The sequence below is a fragment of the Cetorhinus maximus genome, chromosome 11, assembly GCF_964194155.1.
Source record: "Cetorhinus maximus chromosome 11, sCetMax3.hap1.1, whole genome shotgun sequence".
Classification (NCBI taxonomy): Eukaryota; Metazoa; Chordata; class Chondrichthyes; order Lamniformes; family Cetorhinidae; genus Cetorhinus; species Cetorhinus maximus.
The window spans coordinates 111,128,911-111,149,975 of NC_135889.1; positions in this window are offsets into that span (position 1 = coordinate 111,128,911).

A 21,065-nucleotide genomic window follows, 5' to 3' on the forward strand; every position below is an offset into this window, starting at 1 on the left:
CACACCCCATTCGAACCAAATGCCTTTGTATAGTCAGAACTACATGCTGGGGATTCCCCTTCAGTTGTGCAGTTGACTGAAACCGCAACTCTGCCCACCCAATGGCCCAACTCCCATCCAGCTTTTCTATATCTGGACTTTGAGGACCTGGGTAGTTTCGCAACAGCCATGGTGCGTGTGTCCTTTGAATCTTGCTCCCATACCTTCTACCCTCCACCCGTTACCCACACCCTCACTCCCCCATCACCATAGACCACCCTGGTCTCACAGTCAACCTCCCCATAGTCACTCTTGAACACCCCTCATTACCCTTCGGCCCATCACAGTCAACATGCATGACCCTCCCTCCCTGAAGAGCCCACCCCAGTCACCTTGGAAATGTTCAAACTCTTCCTTCCCACCCCAAAGATTCGCATATCATTTCATGTTCCCTCCAACGACCCACCACTGGCGTGAGGGGACAATTCCGCCTGTTAATTCTGTTTCTCTCTCTCCACAGATGGGCCTGACCTGCTGTTTTTATTTCAGATTTCCAGCATCTGCAATATTCTGCATCTGCAAACTATACAATACTTATCCGGTTCACTGGTTAGGCTGCTCGAGACCCAGAAACAGCAGCTTGAGCATAGCAAGCCCCCAATGGGACAAATAGGTGAAGGGATCTGATTCCAAAGTAGCTTCATTTTATTAAATAAACAGGACAGATACCTTATGAAATTTTCCTGATCAATTTAGCAGCACCTCCATACCTCCGAAGTGAATCTGTTCCCCCTGTAAATTGGTTATTGTTGTAGCTGTTTTAGTCTTATAAGCTGGGCACAAAAGTTAAATGCAAACCTGAATAAGTAACACCTTATTACTAGCAATCACTTTTGAATCCAGTTCCAAATGGTCACTTTGCTGATTGTTATGTTCCTATGCTTCATCACTCTAGTGATTGTTGTGGTCCTGTATGTGGTCACTCTGCTCTCCTGCTGATAGTTATTATGGTGCTATTTGTAGTCACTCTGCTTATTGTTATAGTCCTGTGTGAAATCAATTCCATTAGCACCAAACTGTCTGCAACAATTTCCCAATAAATTGGCAATGTCACTCAGACAGGACAGCTCTGAAATGTTTAGGTTGATCTTCTCAGCTTTCCAGTCCCTCTACTTTGCAAATCAAATGTGGGTTAGTTCAGGCTTCACTGCTTAAGAGTGAAGAGCTCTGGTTCAGGATCACATATAAGGTTTCAGTGATTTTTCTCCCTCCATCTTGAAGAGATGTTGTTCTATGACCTTGAGTTCTATACCTCCTGGCCCATATAGTTTTTGTCAGATAGTTGAAGAGAACTTTTCTCCAGCCACGGCTCAGCATCAAAAAGAACTAAAACTTCTGCACTTGTGTCTAACAAAGTGTGTCTCGTTTCCCTCTACCTGGATATCAGCACTCCAGTAGCTTCCACATGGTTCCTGGGTCTCTCCAAGGAAGGGCACCTCGATATGGTTGATATCTGCTATTTCATAGATCTTGCCGCCTTTCAAAGGCTTTTCTTTTTGCTTATTCTGTAGAGGCGCCTTGCTGCGGCACACAGCTTTGGCAGGACAATTTTCGCGCCTGTGTTTTTTCCCGCCACACCGATTACGTTCAGCTGGGGGGGTTTATGGACGCTCGTCTCGCCTCCTTTGCTTTTTTGTGGCCACCTCTCTGTTTTTAAATTTAACATAGTCCGTCGTTAACTGAATCAGTCGTTTTTGGGTTATGGTTCTCCCTGTCACCCTGAATCACTGATCGATTTTGCTTCCTGAGCTCAGCTTGCCTGCTCGGTTGAATTACCTTTGTTCAGGTTAAATCATCCAGATAATGGCTTTATCCAAGACTCCGACACCAGTTCTGTCCCTGATTACTTCATCTTTTAAGCTGCCATATTCACAGTTCTCTGCAAGTCTATACAGATCACTGATAAATGGATCAATACTTTCCCCTTATCTTTGGGCTTGTTTGTTTAATTTAGCCTGCTCAACAATGGTATTCTTTCACAGACTGAAGTAGGTATCAGGTGCTTTTATTATTTCATCATACTTTAGCTTTTTCTTCATTGACCCCTTGCCTGACTAGGCTATTGTCTGGACAGCCAGCCATTGCATACAATAGCATACTGACCTGCTCACTGCTCAGCTTTGCTGCAAAGCCTGACACAGTACAATATGTGGCAAATCTTTTGCACCAATTCAGCCTAGTTGAGACCTGTGATGTGCTCAAAGCTTTCTAGCAATGGCAGAGGCTTTCCCATGCTTGTTCTTTCACTCGCTGCCACCATATAATATTCTTGGTCTCGTTGCGATAACACAGAATATTTACAGAGTCTGCTGAGGTAAGGAAAATGTTAACTTTATTAAGGAACAACTTACTGTGTCTTCCTTGCCATGAGGTCTACTTGAGAGAGCAAGGTCATGAGGCATTGCATCACTTCCTGTGATGATGTGTACTGCGCCTCATTAGCATATCACACCGTTATAATTAACCCCTTATACTACAATTAATACTAAAGCAACATATTCCAGGGCCAGAAATCTGAAATTATGTTCTATTGAAAGTTCATCATCCTGAAACATTAACTCTGAACTATTGTTTTTACTTCTCCACAGCTGCTGCCTGACCTGCTGAGTATTTCAAAAGTTTTGTTTTTATTTGGCTCATTAATATTTAAATTCCGAATACTATGTTCTGATTAGTACTTGTGACTCGAGGTATTTGTAAATGAATGGGAGCTTTGATCTGAAATTTATGTGCCCCCCAACCCTGTGGTACGCACCATAAGTACAACGGCTCTTGAGAAAGGAGTTTTTCTTCTGAGGCTGCAGCTAAAGCACGTCATTGGCTCAGACTGAAAGGAGCTTTGCATCCAGTTTTTCCTATAAACTTAGGTCTTTTTGATGCTGACACTGAATAAGAAAAGTAGAAAAATGAATCCATTTTTCATCACTGACATCCTTTACCTTGATAAATACTTAAATTTAGCAAAGGGGTTGGGGGGGGAAATGAGTCCACTTTGGAGTTCTGTGATTATGGCCTTCAGTGCTGATAGGTGAGGATCCATATTTTTCAAATGTGACAGCATAGGTTTGCAAAGATATTTTTCACGTGCTTTTTAAGCTATATTGTATGACAAAAACTGTTGGAATCTACAACATTTACCCAAGTTCAATGTGAGAAATTGATGGCAACCAAGTACCACAGAAATCCCATTAAGGTGACTGTCTTTCCTCAAATTTAAATAGTTGTATTTTCAAGTAGTAATAGAAGATGGAAGAGAATGATTTCATGGGTGCAATATCATTGTTGAATTTCATGATACCTAAAGCAACTTAAGATTTGTTTCCATAGTTTGGAATGCTGTCCAAAGACAGAAATTAGGGGTGAATGACATAGAATTTGCACCCCTGAAAGGATGACGGTTGCAGACTCAATTGTAACGTACAAAAGAAAATTGGTTAAATACTTGGAGTAATGAACAAAGTGCATTAGAGAAAGTGCAGGGGAGTGGGAATACTTGGTGGGGTCTTCCAAAATTCCAGCCCAGGCACAGTGGACTGAATAACCTCCTTCTGTGCTGCGTCACTATAGAGTTTTACTGCATAGAAACTGGCCATTTGACGCTACTGGTCCATGCTGGTGTTTATGCTCCACACGGGCCTTCTCCCACCCCTCTTCATGTAAACCTGTTAGCATAACCGTGTATTCCTTTCTCCCTCATGTGTTTATCTAGCCTCCCCTTAAATGCATAAATGCTGTTTGCCTCAACCATTCCCTGCTTTAGTGAGTTCCACATTCTCACTATTCCCTGAGCAAAGAAATTCTTGAAGAGCCTGTACCTGGTCTAGGGACCTTAGAAAATGGATATAGGTGTTCAATTTTCTATAGTCACATTTGGTGAACTGAAAACCTGGGTGCCTGTCGATTGGACAATTGGGTGCACAGATCGTGGCCTCCAATTCGCAAGATTTCAGGCAGGCAGCAGAATCCCTGGAAGCCTATCCTTGGCAAATAATGATGTGATGCTAACATGGACTGCATTATCCCATGTGAAAAGGGGCAACCAAGCAGAAACAAAAGTCTAGAATTTGAGGCACCAAAGTGGAAGAGGTTATCAAGGAAGAAAGGCTTGCACTTATATAGCACCTTTCACAATCTCAGGATGTCCTAAAGTGCTTTACAGCAAATGGAGTACTTTTGAAGTGTAGACACTGTTGTAATGTTGGAACTGTGATCAGCCACAGCAAGCCCCCCACAACGTGATAATGACTAGATAATCTGTTTATTTTTATGTTGATTGAGGAATATATATTGGCCAGGTCACCAGCGATAACATCTGTTTCGAGAACAAAGAACAAAGAACAAAGAAAAGTACAGCATAGGAACAGGCCCTTCGGCCCTCCAAGCTTGCGCCGATCATACGCCCGTCAACTAAAACATTTTGCACTTCCGGGGTCCGTATCCCTCTATTCCCATCCTATTCATATATTTGTCAAGCTGCCTCTTAAACACCACTATCGTACCTGCTTCCACCACCTCCTCTGGCAGCGAATTCCAGACACTCACTACCCTCTGCGTAAAAAACTTGCCCCGCACATCTCCGCTAAAGTTTTCTCTCACCTTAAATCTATGTCCCCTAGTAATTCACTTCAAATTCTACTTCAAAATAGCTACATGGAATCTTCAACCCTCACCTGAGAGAGCAGACAGAGCCTTGATTTAATGTCCCATCTGAAAGACAGAACTTCTGACAGTGAGACAGTCCCACAATATTGCACTGGAGTGCCAGCCAAGATGTTTGTGCTGAAGTCCTGGAGTGGCAGTTGGAACACAAAATCTTCTGATCCATAGGCGAGAGTGCTACCAACTAAGCTACGGCTGACATGGTTTGAAGTGCTTTTGAGGTGTAGTCATTGTTATAATGTAGGAAATATGACAACCATTTTGTGCACAGCAAGATACCACAGACAGCAATGAAATGCTCTCCAGACAATCTTTTTTGGTTGACTGAGAGATAAATATTGGCCAGGACACTGGGTATAACTCTCTGGTTCTTCTTCAAAATATTGCCATGGGATCTTTTACAGGACCTCAGTTTAATGACTCAGCTGAAAGGCAGCACCCCCTATATTAAGTGCTTCCTCAGTGCTGTGCTGGGGCTGTCAGCCTAGATATTGTGCTCAAGTCTCTGGAGTGGGACTTGAACCTACAACCTGCTGTCTCATGAATGATAGCATAGTAGCAATCAAAACCAGAGGTCCAGGCTAACAGTCTGGAGACACCATGACAGCTGGGGGGATTTAAATTCAGTTAATTTATAAATCTGGAAGCAAATATTTGTCTTGTTAATAATAACCTTGATTGTCATAAAAACCCATCTGGTTCACTCGTGTCCTTTAGGGAAGGAAATCTGCTGTCCTTACCCAATCTGGCCTACATGTGACTCAACAATGTGGTTGACTCTTAACTGTCCTCTGAAATCGCCTAGCAAATGACTCAGTGCAAAGGCAAATAGGGATGGGCAATAAATGCTGGCCTTGCCAGTGACACTCACATCCCAAGAATGAATTAAAAAAAACCTCAGGAGCTGAGAGTCCCACTTACTGATGCATGCTGCCAATGAAAACAAGGATTGGGAGGAATCTCTGATCATCGTCCACTCCAGTGGCCGTGCCTCTCGATCTATGCAATGCAAAGCATGAGTGGTCTTATTTGTTAACATCTTAACCTTGCAGTACGTTAGCACTGTAATCTACAATAATAGAAGTTGTACAACATGTAATACAGAAATTGTCTATGTGGTATATCCATGATCAAAAGCTTGATCCTGTAGGCAAAATTGGACTCATTGAGCAAGACTTTTCAGCAGACAAAAAAAAAAATGCAGTGAATAAAACTTGAAAATGTTTTCTGATTCTACAAATACTCTTCACATAGCAGAATGATTCACTTCACCGGTTTGCTAATCTGTGAGACAGTAAATGAATGCTTGCAGGATAAACTGGAAACTGCACCTTAGAAGATCAGCAAATGCTTTTCAATTGTGGCTTTAATATGTAATTGACTGCACTGTAATTTGAAAGTTTGTATTGATACAGCAACTGGCAGAGGTAGCCCAGTAGGGTATTTCAATAGAACTATGATTGAAATGTGAAATTGCCTCATTTTTAGCATTGAGAATGTGTTTTAATACTTTTTAAATGTATCTGAAGTCAAATGTTTCAAAATATTTGAATCCACAGACTTATTCTTCTCCATTTTTGATCTTCAATCATTCATTTTCAATTCCTAAGGATTTTTTTTAGACAGATGATTCTGACCTGTAGCCAAATTCCAGCCTTCATGTCTAGCAAAAGTGATTTAGCTATTTTGGATTTGACTGCATGTTTTGTTGACTGACAGCTCTCAGCTTACACTGCGCGGTGTGGATCAATGCACTGTTTGCCCAGTGGTTTAGCAAGAGGCATCAACAATTACTGAAGACAAATGCAGAGACAAAGGGATTGTTGGAAATATAGAAATTACTGTATCAGTGGACAATTCCTGAAACATTAATTTTACATTCTTCTGTTGGCTATTTTAGCAGTCAGGTTAATCTGTTTAGCTCTTGGACTGTATTCTATCACTGAAACAGATTATCTGGTCATTAGTGCGTTGTTGTTTGTGGGAGTTTGCTGTGTGCAAGTTGGTGACAGCCTTTCCTACATTACAACAGTGACTACACTTCTGGAATGCACTTTGGGACATCCTGTGGTCATGAAAAGCACTTTATAAATACAAGTCTTTATAAAAGTAACATTAACACGTGCTTTAAGATGACAGATAAAGCATGTTAACATGTTAAATATTTGACTGCTAAGGTTAACACAGTGACTTCCAGCTGTACAAAGAATATACAGAAATACATCAGAAATATAGATGAAGAGAAAATGGACTTACAGAAATATAAATATGATAAAAAGAGAAGGATAAAGGCAGAGAAAAACTAGGGGCAGAATTTTCTGTGCCCGCTGGCGTGTTCAGTGGCATGAGCAGACAATATGGCGAGAAGGCCAAAAATTGGCTTCACGACATCTTGGAACCAGTTTGTAATTGTCCGCTTTGCCCATCAATGGCAGGTCATGTTTCCTGCCGTCGGGAATGTCATTGCAATACATCAGCATATTATTATAAGCCCAGCCTGCTGGAATCACCGCCCCCCACATTGGATCATCCGAGCACATTGGTGTGATCGCACGCTGACGTGTTTCACAACAGTATCTATGAGGCATGCACTTCACGGGCTGTACTTTGCAGGGAACTCAGTGGTGAGTGCACAGTAATGTTCAACAGCGCTCGCCAGGGTCGCCTGTTAGACTGCAAGGTTGAGGAAGCTTGGGAGGATGGGGGGGACAAGGGTTGAGGCTAGTTTGGTGGGGGGCAAGTGCTGCACTGCGGTCAAGACAACTTTGGGGGAGCAAGAGCTGCACTGCGGTCGAGGCGAGTTGGGAGTCAGGGAACCATTCCTCTGCAGCTGAGACCATTCTGATGCAGCCATATTGACATGCTTAGAGTTGGGCCTCTAACTTATTTGCACTCTCAAGCAAAGCAGGGACATCAAAGTGCCAACAAATGCTCCTTAACCTTTCACCCCTAGGGCACTATGGTTCAGATGAGTTGTGCGGGGGGCTCAAGGGCTGCACTGTGTTTTATGGTAGTGCACAAGCCAGTAGGGATGGGAGGGAAGGAAATGGCCACGCATCAGGGAAACCTCATATAAAGTGACCATTCCTCTGCAGCTGAGACAGTTCAGATGCAGCCACGTTGATATGATTGGAGTTGGGCTTCTAGCTTCTCTACCCACTCAAGCTACGCAGAGGCATGAAAGTGCCACCAAATGCTCCTGAAAATTTCACCCCTTGGGCACAGACTGCAAACTAATGAGTGTTTTAGTGGGCTGCAGAACAATTGGACTGTGCATGTTGTACAATCTCCTTGCTAAAGCTGGCCATGGAGCAGTCACTGGTGGAGGCGCTCACAGCCCCTTGCAATGGCATCATTCAGGTTTGGACAGTCTCCCCCCCCCATGGTTCAAGCTAACAGTGCAGCCTTGCAGTGCGGTTTAGGAGAATGCCTGTGCCCGAGCTGGGGGCACAGCATGCAGTCCAATGGCTGAAGCTGCCGACAATTGATCAGGTGGAGTGGGGCGAAGATGGGTGGGGTCTTGGGCAGCCATGCAGTGCACTAAACTCTGGCCATCCAAGTGGTGGCCAGCACTCTCCGAGTTGCATTAAGGGGCCTTCAGATTTAATCGAGAGAGGTTATTAGTATACCCAAGCTAACCCACATGTTTCTCTCTTTCATCCTGCAGGAGGAGTCCATCAGGAGCATGGAGCCTGGTGACCTAGCTGTATGCCTCGTGGTGGACAGACAGCGAAGATGACAGAGAAGAGAGTGATTGGGGCGTGTAGCTGTGCAGAGGGAGGAGCAGCACCCTCAGGAGGAAGGGGTGGCTGGGGCTCCAGCACACACTGCTGAAGAGCCAGAGCGAGCCATCGCTGGTTGACGCCAAGCTAGATCCTATGGACGTCACCTTTCATTGCTTCAGATGACTGAGAAACAGTATTGCTGAAGACTGCGCATGTCTAGGGAACTGGTCGTTCACAGCTGCCAGCTACTGCAGGATTTGACGCCACGGGGACATGGAGGGCATCCACTGCCAGTGGCCGTGAAAGTGACTGCGGCGCTCAATTTTTACACCAGTGGCTCCTTTCAGGGCTTCACAGGTGACCTATGTGGGATCTCACAAACCTCCACCCGCAAATGCATCCATGAGATTATGGAAGGCACCTTCGCGAAGGCGCAGAATGTTGTGCATTTTGCCTGGGACCAGGAGAGTCAGGATGCAAGAGCGCTGGGATTTTCCCAGATCTCAGGTTTCCCACAGGTGCAGGGTGCCGTCGACTCCACTCATATGGTGCTCAGATCTCCGTCACAACAAGCAGTCAACTATGTCAACCGCAAGGGATTCCGTTTTCTGAATGTGCAGGTGGTGTGCGACCACCACAAACACATCCTGCACGGTTCCCGGGGAGTTTCCATGACTGCTGCGTTCTCAGGAGATCTCAGATCCCTGACATCTTCCAAGGTCCACAGAGGCTGCAGGGAGGCACCTTGGGGACAAGAGCCACCCACAGAGGCTGTGTTTGATGACACCCATGAGTGAAGGTATAACGAGGCTCATGCTGCAACTCGCACCTTGGTGGAGCAAACCATTGGGATGCTGAAAATGAAGTTCCAGTGCTTGGACCAGTCTGGTGGAGCCCTGCAATACAGTCTACAGAGGGTGTCACGCATCATTGTTGCCAGCTGAGCCCTTTGCAACCTGGCGCTGCAATGTGGAGAGGAGCTGGCTGAGGAGGAGATGGAGGAGCTGGCAGTCTCCTCCGGTGAGGACAACGTCGATGGGAATGAGAGTGAGGAGGTCTTTGAAGGTGATGATGAAGGCGATGAGGCAGGTGCACTCGGGAGGTCCTCAAGCTGCTAGACTTATGGAGAATGATGACGACATGCAGTGAGGAGACACCACAGATTCTCATACTACATCTGTGAATGTTTGACTCCAGTCTGGCTAATGGCAGCGACATACCCTCTGTGATAATGCTCCTGTTATGGAGACGCAGTGGAGGCCCTAATAGTTACTCAATTTCAGGAGGATGATAACAATATGAAGTGAGGACACTCCATAGATCTTCACATAGCCTCTGAGAATGCCTGACTCCTGCCTGACCGAGGGCAGCTTGCTTGTGCTCTGTGACCAGGGTCATAGATTGGAGACGCAACCGTGAAACTTTAAATGCACCTGATCCTTTGTCAGCCTTCATCACCTGACCCCTTCAGGTGCGCAGTGTCACTGGTCGCAGATGCTAAAGCGATGGGGGCCAGCCCACCTTAAAGGTGCTGAGAGCACACAGAGAGAATGAGAGAACTCTGTGGTGCCTGCCCACTATATCCTGGCAGCAATGACCAGCACCATCAGGCATCTGAAATGTGTCCAGTGAGTTTGAGGCCGGACTATCACTTTGGTCTGAAGGCTGCACAAAGCACAGGGAAGAAGCTTTGGATGGACTGAGACACCCGCTTATATCTAATGCAGGAACCAAGGTTTCACATCTGAGTGACATGAACGCTGCTCATCATAACAAGGAGCCATAGGCAAGGAGACATTCTTCAAAGTTTATTTACAATAGCGAATATTATGTGCAAGTGATTAACACCCAGGCTGTGCAACTACATTATCTTAACCATCCTAACCCTGCCGCTACGTTTTGGTGCTCCTTGGACATCCACAGCAGAGGTGGAGGCAGCCTGCTGACTGGTACACCCTGTCTGGCCTTGGCAGGCACCCTCTGGAGGGCTGAGACCTGGAGAGCCCCTTTTGGGGTCCTGCTGTGTGGCAATGGCACCCTCTTTGGCCGCTGGGGTCACAGGAAGAGGGGATTCGGATGGGCTGGACACTCTTAGAATCACCTGGATGACCCTAGAGTGTTGAGCTGGTGGTCCTCCTCCCTATGGGTGCCCGACAGCCCCTGGCTGATCCCTTGAGGAGAAGGGGTAGCTGGAGTGAGATCTGGCTATCCCACGCCCCTCTCATGTATACACTATTGGAGGCCAACTATGGCATCAGCGATGGAGTTCAACATGCGCAGCAGTGTGGGAGCTACATCCTGGACCAAGGTCTCCATGACGATTGCCATCCTACCCATGTTGACCTCGGTTCGTTGGCATGACAGTGCTATCACCTCAGCCTGAAGGTGGAGGGACTCCTCCATCGTGCCTTGCGATCTGAGGAGTGCAGCGGACATCCCTTCCTGATGTTCCCGAGTTTGCCCTTCCAGCTCCAGCAACTGAGGCATGACCGAGTCTACAGCCTGTCATCTGACTCGGACTCAGCAGATTTCGGGTTTCCAGCACTCCTGCCGGAGACCTGGGAAGTTCCTGCCGCTGCCTACTGTCGGTGTCAAGGTGCTATTTGAGTGTTATTAATGCAGTTTGCATTTTTTTTCTTGGTAGTTTTCTTCCCTTCTTTACCCACCCTCTTCTTCTCAGAAAGGCCTTTCTGAGCGTACCACCGGGCACCTTATGGTATCCTGGCCGTTTGTGAACCTAGGCTGAGGCAGGCCCTGTTATCACCAGATGTACACACATTCACACTTTCCACTGATTGATGGCCCCCGCCTGATCATCCTTTGCACACTAGGCCAGGCCATAGGAATGGCTCTCAGATCTGGGATCTTTTGCTTGCTGTGTATGAAACCATCCCTCCCTCAGAAAGGTTCCTTATGTCAGCGCCTCGTCCCCTTTTGTTTCTTTTAATTAATCCGTAAAGGGGACACTCAGTTGCCCTCGTACCATCAAGAGAGAAACAAATTTCCACTGGGCCCTTTAAGGAGGTACGGCTAGAAACAAAGTCCGATTTTAACAGGGCCAAACCAATACTTATGAAACCGGATCATAATATTATTCAGTGTATATATTAGACATTCTATTCACAGCATTGTCTGCCAGTTGCAGAACTCCTCAAGCATACTTCATGTTCCCCTTCCCAAAGAGATAATATCACCCATCACCTGATTTCCTCCCAGGACTTCCTCCTAGACTATGGACCATGAGGCTGAATGAATTGAATGTGATTGCTTTCCCTTCACATCATGGCAATCACAATTTCTGTCCTCTTCTCATCCTAGTTTTGCACGTTCTGATCTGCACATTATGCTGTTTGGGGTTGCCTAGGGGTCAAGTGCAAAGCTGCGATGATTGCAACAGTGAACTGATTGGATATCTTAACTTATTGCTGATGCTAGGTTTCTCTCAGCTGGAAATAGAAGCATTCCTGCTTGCCTGGTAAATTATATTACCATCATATAATGGCTCTTTTACAGTTTGAAATAGCACCCTGGCAGAGACAGAATCAAAGGGAACCCCGCTGTGGGAAACACTGAAAGTGGGGAATATCAATTTGGCCAAAAAATAATGCAGCTGCAAACATGAGGCAAGTCCCAATCAATAGCAAGGTGTTAGTCATTATCTATGATTATTAGTGATGTCTTGATGCTTCGGTATTGAAGCAGACAGAATCCAGGAAGCCTAATGAGCAAAGGCACAAAGTGTTGTATGAGCTTCAATGCAATGGCCAATCTGGATACAGCCCGGACGGAGCTCGTGGGATCTGAACTGTTCAGGAACTCGAAGGAAACCCTGAAGTAACAAACTTAAATACAAAGCTGCAGAGTGTATTGATTGCAGATGAAAAATTAATTTCTATTTAACAGGTCACCTCCTCAAATATTGATTTTTTTTAAAAAAAAAGACATTATTTGAAGATTAGCAGTTAGATTGAAGAGGCTGGAATATTAGTTCATGACACAAAAACTTATTGTTAACAGCTCTGAAGAATGGAAAGATGATAGCAGCATAGTTACATTCATGGAACATAAAGCAATTAGTACAACAACAAACCTCCATGGAGCAATAGAGCTCAATTTGATGCAGTCCAGAAGAATTTGATGGACTCTTAACAGAGGGATGATTGCTAGATTAATAGCTCTCTCATGATTTGGTACATGATAATGCATGGTTACTTACAGTCAGTCGGGTTCATTTCTAACCTACTTACAGCAATAATGAAAGGGCAAATCCTCCACGGTAGTTAAGAGGTCCAAGACTAATAAATGGACAATGTCTTGAGTGGGAACAATGACATATGGAGCATTTGTCAGAGCGTTGACATTGTTGATGAGGCATCACACACTGCAATGTTGTACTGAAGAATTAAAACTGTTTGGGTTATAGGCAGCCCAGGCTACCAAATATCTGTTTGTATGAAATTCTTGCATTTAGAATTTAAAATGTATTGGTCACACTTTAGGCATAGTGGGATGAAATTGGGCATGGGTGGAGAATTGGAACCGGCAGTAGCTCATTGGTTGCCTGTTATACGCCACCTGATAATCTGTCCTATCGACAACAATAGACTAGAACAGCGGGTGTGTCGTGGTAAAGGTGATTCTGCTTGTATAATTGTGCCCAGCTCATGTCCAATTTCATTCCTCACCAATGGAATGGGCAAGAACAGGGCAGGAGTAGAGAAAATAGGAAAGTCAGAAAAGTAAAAGCCCATGGGATCCAAGGGCAATTGGCAAGTTGGATCTAAAATTAGCTCAGTGGCGGGAAACAAAGGGTAATGTTTGATGGATGTTTTTGTGACTTGAAGGTTGTTTCCAGTGGGGTTCTGCAGGGTTTTTCATGGTATATGTGAATGTTTTAGGCTTAAATGTAGGGGGCATGATTAAAAAGTTTGCAGATGATACAAAAAGTGACCTTGCGGTTGATAGTGAAGAAGAAAGCTGTAGAATGCAGGAAAATGTTAATGAACTGATCTGGTGGGTAGAAAAGTGGGAAATGGAATTCAGTTCAGGGCAGTGTAAGAAAATGCATTTGGGGAGGGCAAAAAACATTAAGGACAACACAATAAATAACAGAATACTGAGAAGTGTGGAGGAGCACATTACCTTGGAGCACATGTTTACAGATCCCTGAAGGTAACAGCACAGGTAGATTAAGAAAGCATACAGCATCCTTTACTTTAATAGCTGATGCATAGAACATAAGACCAGGGGCGTGGGGGATGGGGGGGTTATGGGTGGAGTATGGTTATGCTAGAACTGTACAAAATGCTAGTTGGCTACGGTTTTTTGAGAATTTTGAGTAGTTCTAGTCTTTGTATTTCAATCTTCTATCCATGCCAATATGTTACCCCCCAAACCATGAACTTTTATTTTTCACAATAACCTGTGATGTGGCATCTTATCAAATGGCTTCTGGAAATCTAAGTATAGTATATCCACTGGTTCCCCTTTATCCACGGCTCCTTCAAAGAACCCTAACAAATTGGTTAAACATGGTTTACCTTTCACAAAACCATGCTGACTCTGCCTGATTATCTTGATTTTTTCTAGTTGCCCTGCTATAACATTTTTAATAATAGCTTTTAATATTTTCCCTATGACAGATGTTAAGCTAACTGGCCCGTAGTTTCCTGCTTTCTGTCTCCCTCCATTTTTGAAAATGGGAGTTACATTTACTATATTCCAATCTAATGGAATGTTCCCTGAATCTAGGGAACTTTGGAAAATTAAAACCAATGCATCAACTATCTCACTAGCCCCTTCTTTTAAGACCCTAGGATGAAGTCCATCAGGACTTGTGGATTTGTCAGCCCACAGCTCCAACAATTTGCTCAATACCACCTGCCCGGTGATTGTAATTTTCTTGAGTCCCTCCCTCCCTTCCATTTCCTGATTTACATCTATTTCTGGGATGTTGCTTATATCCTCTATAGTGAAGACCAAAGCAAAATACCTGTTCAATTCATTTGCCATCTCCTTTTTTTTCCATTATTAATTCCCCAGACTCATTTCCTATAGCACCAATGCTCACTTTGGTAACTCTTTTCTTATTTAAATACCTATGGAAACTCTTACTAGCTGCCTTTATATTTCCAGCTAGCTTTCTCTCGTACTCTAATTTTTCCCTCCTTATTAGTCTTTTGGTCATTCTTTGCTATTCTTTTGTTATGATTCCAGCTGATGTTACTGCTGGACAAGTCAGATCCCAGGGTAGAACCCGGCTTGATAGACCTTAAGTTTTATATTTTGTTTAGAAACATGGAGGGCAGCTACTGAACTACTGGAGTCAGCTGATCAACTTTTAACAAAATAATAAAAAATTTATTAAACAAGAAAATAAGAACTATATTACAATACGACTTCACCCATACCTATACGTTTACAGATATATACAGATTGACAAGGATAACACAAGATAAAAATGCTATCCTGTACTCTAATGCTCACATTAATACACAATCCATGTAAACCAATAGGTGACCTGTGGTCAGGCACACCACACTCTGAAACCAAGTGACAGATGCCACCCAAACGGATGCCATGGGTCCATAAGACCATAAGACATAGGAGCAGAAATTAGGCCATTCGGCCCATCGAGCCTGCTCCGCCATTCAATCATGGCTGATAGGTTTTTCAACCCCATTCTCCCACCTTCTCCCCGTAACCTTTGATCCACTTACCAATCAAGAACCTATCTATCTCAGTCCCTCATCAACTGTCCCCCAGATGCTTTTCACACTGTGAGCCAACTGGTCTCACTGAACTTCATCTTCCACATGAGGGTTTCCAATCTCCATTCTCGAAGAACTCACTTTGGAATCTTCTCCCAAATGATGCTTTCTCTCAGATGCCTTCTACAAGGGTCAACCTCCAAGGTTTCGAACTCTCCTCCTGATGTCCCCCTCCCCACCCCCCGGATTACCATGTGCATTCAAGCTTTGCTTTCCACACTCTATCTCAATATTTAGCCATACCAACAGAACACCACTGCTTCACGTGCCCATGGTAAGGTGTCACCAACCTTTTGCTGTCTCCTCAATTCTTCTGGCTTCTTGAGAGCCTATTTTTAATTTAAGTCTGCATCCTGCAGCTTTCTCCTTTTAAGCTTGGAGCCTTCCTCTGCTCTTCACTCTTAACTTCACTTAACAGGACTTTTTTTTCCAGATTCCTAATCTTCCTTTGACTAGAAGGTCTGCTTGAGACCTTTCTCCTGTTCCACTCCCTGGGTTTGGCTTCTTCTTTAGTTTGGGACTTGCTATCCATCCCTTTCCTATGCTGCTTCCCCTGGCACCTCCTTTCAGCTGAACTAAAATTACTTTTCTGTTCTTCTCTGTCTCTGTGGGTCCCTCTCTCTGGACCCCTGTTGCTAGGGAACAGCAGTTTTTTTTTCCACCTTGTGTTTGTTTTAAATTCCCTTCAAGTGTTATAAAACCTCATTAGGATGTAGGCATCTTTCAAAGTGAAACCAAAACTCAACTTCCCCCTTTCTTAACACACCAACACAGAAGCGCAAATTGAACCTAAACTTAAAGTTATAACGTATTCCTAACACCCACAAATGCAAATGTAACTTACTTAAACTATCTCTAGTTCCTAACATATATGTTCTGTCCAATCTTCTCAATTGCCACCCGTCTTTGCGCAATTATTCTTTTTCTTTAAGTTTGATACTATTTTTTAGCTTTTTTAGTTAAACACAGATGGTGGGTCCTCTCCTTGGAATTTTCTTTCTCGTTGGAATACATCTATCCTGTGGGCAGGATCTTCCCCCCTTTGGGGGGGTTGTGTGGGAGCGGGCACGAGTGGGTGGGTTCCCGATTGGCACCCCCGATTAGGGGCGCGCCGCTGTTTTATGTGGGCAGGCCAATTAAGGCCCGCCCAGCGTGACGTCCGCTATGCGCTCCCTGTGCAGGCTCAGGAGGGGGGTGGGATTCCCTGAGCCGGGAGTGCACTCCTTCACGCATGCGTGTGAAAGAGCACACAGATCTCCCTGAGGCAAAATGCTGCCTCGGGGAGATTGGCTCAAATGTGAAAACCTGTTTAATGAATAGAAAAAAATTTGACTGACATGTCCCCTCACGTGACACTGTCACATGAGTTGGGACATGTCCATAACTTTTATTTTAAAATATTCTGAAATTTTTAAATCCCTCATGAAACCTTATCCCGCCCGTGGATGAGGTTTCATGTTTTTTTCAGAAGCCCGCCTGGGCTCCCAGCCTGCCCTCCAACCATAAGGTTGGACGGGCAGGTCCATTGATTACCTCAATTACTTTATTAATTGCCTTAAGTGGCCGCCGACCCGAAAATCTAATTGACGTGGGATGACGTCAGGATACACGCCTGACGTCACCCCGCGTCATTTTATGCGTCGGCGAGTGGGCCCACCCCCCCGCTCACCGACCGGAAGATGCAGCTATGTGTATTCTGAAATATCCCTTTAAATGTTTGCCACTGCATCTCTATTGACCTATCCCTTAACCTCATTTGCCTAAATTCACTTTAGCTAGCTTTGCTTTCATGCCCTCATAATTACTCTTAGTTAATCTTACTGTAATAGCCACAGGGAGATGGAAAGGGGAAACTTGGAGCATGAATGATACTGTCCTGTGTTTAATGGCAGGTGCTAGCCATTGGAAAAAAGATGCCAGTCCGTGAGGTTTCTTGAGATTACTGTCACCAGAAATATTGATCAAAATAAATCTTCCCACATGCTTTAATGATGCTGGTGCACTCACTTGAAGGAAGTCATTGCCATGGGTCGAAGAATGATGCGGGGCAAAAAAGGAATCTACAAGTGGAACAATAATTAAACATTCTTCACTTTAAGCACCCGAAGCATCAACATGCAGAGTTTGGGAAAGTTGAATTGCTCCTGTGCAGGTTGTTCTCATCTTCTTCCGAGGTCTCCTGTGGCTGGCTCTGATTTCGGGTGTAGGGTCTGGCCTCACCCTCTTCCTGCTGGCACCTAGAGTGGAGAGGGGAGAGAATGAGTGACTGCCTATGCTGGCTCAAACTTGGCACTCATCTATCACCTTCATTTTCCGAGGTTGTTGGATTAAGCATGTTTCCTCACTAGATGCTTGTGAGATGCCGACCCAGCCGTCGGCAAAGGCATGGTGAGGGCCCTCCCCTGCCAGCTCGGCAGCCTGCTGTTTAAATTGTGTGAGGGGCCGGAACTCAGTCATCTGGCCTCCCATTTTCTCTCTCTCCCTCCTGTTGTGGGCCTCCTTTTCTTCCATAAAGACATAGCGATGGATTCTGAGCACATATGATGAAAAATCAGGTCGCGGGCTGCCAACTCTGTGGCTAATAACCGACCTTGTGATTCCCGGAAGCCTGACTATGGGGAAAGGTGAGATGGGATAGTCCCCAGTTGCAGCTCCAAGAATGCCCAGGAAGCTGGACAACATCCAGGACAAAGCAGCCCGCTTGATTGACAACCCACCCAGCAACCTCAACGTTCACAGTGGCAGTAGTGAGAACCATGTACAAGATGCACTACAGCAAGTCACCAAGCCTCCTTGAACAGCATCCTCCAATCCTGTAAGCTCTACCAGCTAGAAGGAAAAGGGCAGCAGATGCATGGGAGCAACAGCACCTGCAAGTTGCCCTGCACTCTACCCCATGGCTATGCCTTCACTGTGGCTAAGTGATAATCCTGCATCTGCCTCGCTAATGTACATGGACTGCAAGGGTTCAATCAGCCAGCAGCCCGCCACCTTGTCAAGGACATTTAGGGATGGGCAAGAGAAATGCTGGCCTTGCCAGTGATGCCCAGGTCCCATGAGACAAACACAGATGTGGTGATGTGGGTCGGAAGGGTAGAAAGTTCACTTACCCTAGCGGCGTGGATTAAATCGTTGGCCATTTTCCTGCACTGCAGGGCAGCCCCCCTGTGCACTACATGGGCATTGGCTGCCCCGGCTACCTCTTCCCAGGCCACAGTGGTCAGCTGGGATGGCCTCCTGTGACCATCCTTGGGGAAGAGGATGCCCCACCTTTCTTGCATCGCCTCCAGGAGATTCTCGAGGGTTGCGTCGCTGAAGCAGGGAGCCAGGGCTTGCTGCCTTCTAGTCGCCCCCTCCTTCTTCCCAGTAGTGAAAGACTGTCTGGGTGCCTTTTAAATATGGTGCCCAGACACGATAGCAGGGTGCCCAACTTCCTGCCCGCCCCGCCACGGGACTCGAGACAGAATGCACGCATGCATAGCTAATGAGGTGGGGAGCACCCAAATGCACATAAAAGCCCGCCCCGCTCCGCAAGCGGGAATCACTCCAACTTTCTCAGCTCGCCACGGGAGTTAAGGTGGGAGGGGAAGATTCCGCCCCATGTCTCTAGCCACAGTCACGTAGGCTGAAAAATAACGATGTAGGTGAATGTATTTGAATTCAGAATTATTGATTAAAGGAAAATAAACGCATCACTCTTTCTAGAAATGCGGTCCAATCCTCCCCTCCTTTACTCAAGCTGAGACAGTTTAGATAGCTCGAATTACTCATGTTATTTTCTGAATCACTGGTTAAAAAAATCCATAACTTGAAAACTGAATACAGCTGCTGACTGTGTCCATCACTCAACAATTTTCTACAAGTGATCAAGTTCAGCATAAAGTGCTTGAAAGTGCAGAATTCTGATCTGTTAATTAGCCCGTTGAGGCAGATGGGGTAAGGCCATTGGCTGAGCTGCTTCTGACGCCCCTGCTTTGCCAATTTGCTTCCTGCACCAAATACAAATAACTTTCCTTGGAAATTTTGGAGTAAACCTTCAACAGGAAGAATGAAACAGCCTCACTTATGGCTTAAGTCACAGATTGTGCCACTTCATGAAATTCTGGGTCACTTACACTTAGGAATCGGATATGACCATGTGATATTCATTAATATAGGAGATGGATATCTAGAAATATCTATTAGAGAATTATTATACACTTTTTCTAAAAAAATTGTTAACTACCTAATATTTTGCGCCGACCTGATTGTCACTACAAATATCATTGGTAAACAAGCTGAGGTGGTGTCAGAATGTCTCCAACAAGATGTCCCTCAATTGCAATAGTCACCATTGTTCAAAATTTAAGCAACTGTTATTTGATCTAAAATTTAAATCAGGAATGGAAATTTAAAATGTCCAGATTAACTAAGTACGATAATGATAAGAACAATTTGGAGAAATGCAAGTGTGTGGAGCGGATCTTGCCAAACAAGATCCAAATTGATGTTCCGCCTTTTTATTAGCATACTGAGTATTGCAATAAAATTAAACTCTTTGGGAGCTCTGGTGCCTCGCTCCTGCTTTGATAAAAGGTAATGGGAGGTGCAGGGGGAATTTTCCAATTGGTGTGCAATAAGGCTTACTGTCAGCAGAAACTGGCTATTTACTAGTCCTGGCAGTAAAGATGCAAACTGAATATTTGAGTTTTGTGCCAGCAGCGATCAGGGACATGGGGAGAAAGTTCACTAATTTTAGGTTCATTTTTAATTATGAACAAGGTCTCTGCGCTGGCAGCTGTTGTGAGCTCACAAACTGGAACTCTGCCTCACTCCAAAACTAAAACTTATCAGTGCACGCCACTGAAAAGAAAACTTCTGACATGTAGGGTGTTAGAGGTTGTGTTTGATTTGCTTATTATCAGTGCACATCGGAAATTGAAAATTCATATCGAGTGCTGCCAAACATCCCACACTTATAATAATAATATCGGAGACTTATAAAATGTTACTGAAGAGATGATGGGCACTGGAGGCTGGTACATCGCATTGGGTCATAAGTTGACTATTACTTTCCCCTCCTATTCTGAAAACATGTGTTCTTCCATGAGTAGGTATCATGACCATTATCAAGTACCTTTTCTCATAAATGAAACCCTATGCTTTGAAATGTTTCCATTTGTATATCCATATAATATATATATAATATAACATATTTTTAATGGTTAGAACAACTGGACTTCTCTAAAGAGAACCCCAAAATAATGTTAGTTTAAAGAGTGAAGCATTCTGAAAGGGGGAATTGAGGAAAAATCCTGAATGCAAAACTGTTTCTTTCAGCAAAATCATTTAATATAGACATTTTAAGTTTGCATTCCTGATTTAAGCGTTAAATAGTGGTTACTTAATATTGTGCGATGGTAACTATTGCAGTTGAGAGATAACTTGTTGGAGAGGCTCAGGCACCACCTCAGCTTGTTTGCCAATGATATTTGTAGCTATCAATCAACTTGGTGCAAAGTTTTAGATAGTCAACCGTTGATCAGAAAAAAATATGAATTCTCTAATAGTTTTCCTAGCTATTGAGCTCCTGTATTAATGGTGCAGAAGGAAAGATGCAAATCAGTTTCATTTTATATTGAGCTTTATGGGGTAAAAGTTTGTCTTGGACGCTGATGTAAAATGGACGATATCAGATCAGCTCGTTAAGCACAGCGCCTGATGTTTGGTTATATTGCAGTCAATGGAATCAAATATCAAGCTTTGCGTCTGATGGGCTGTCACCCTGATATCACTTTTTTATGGCCACCAGTGAGACAATTTCTATACATGTACTTCCTAGCATAAAAATTGCACACTGAATGGCTCAACTTGCGAACTTGAATGTCTAGGT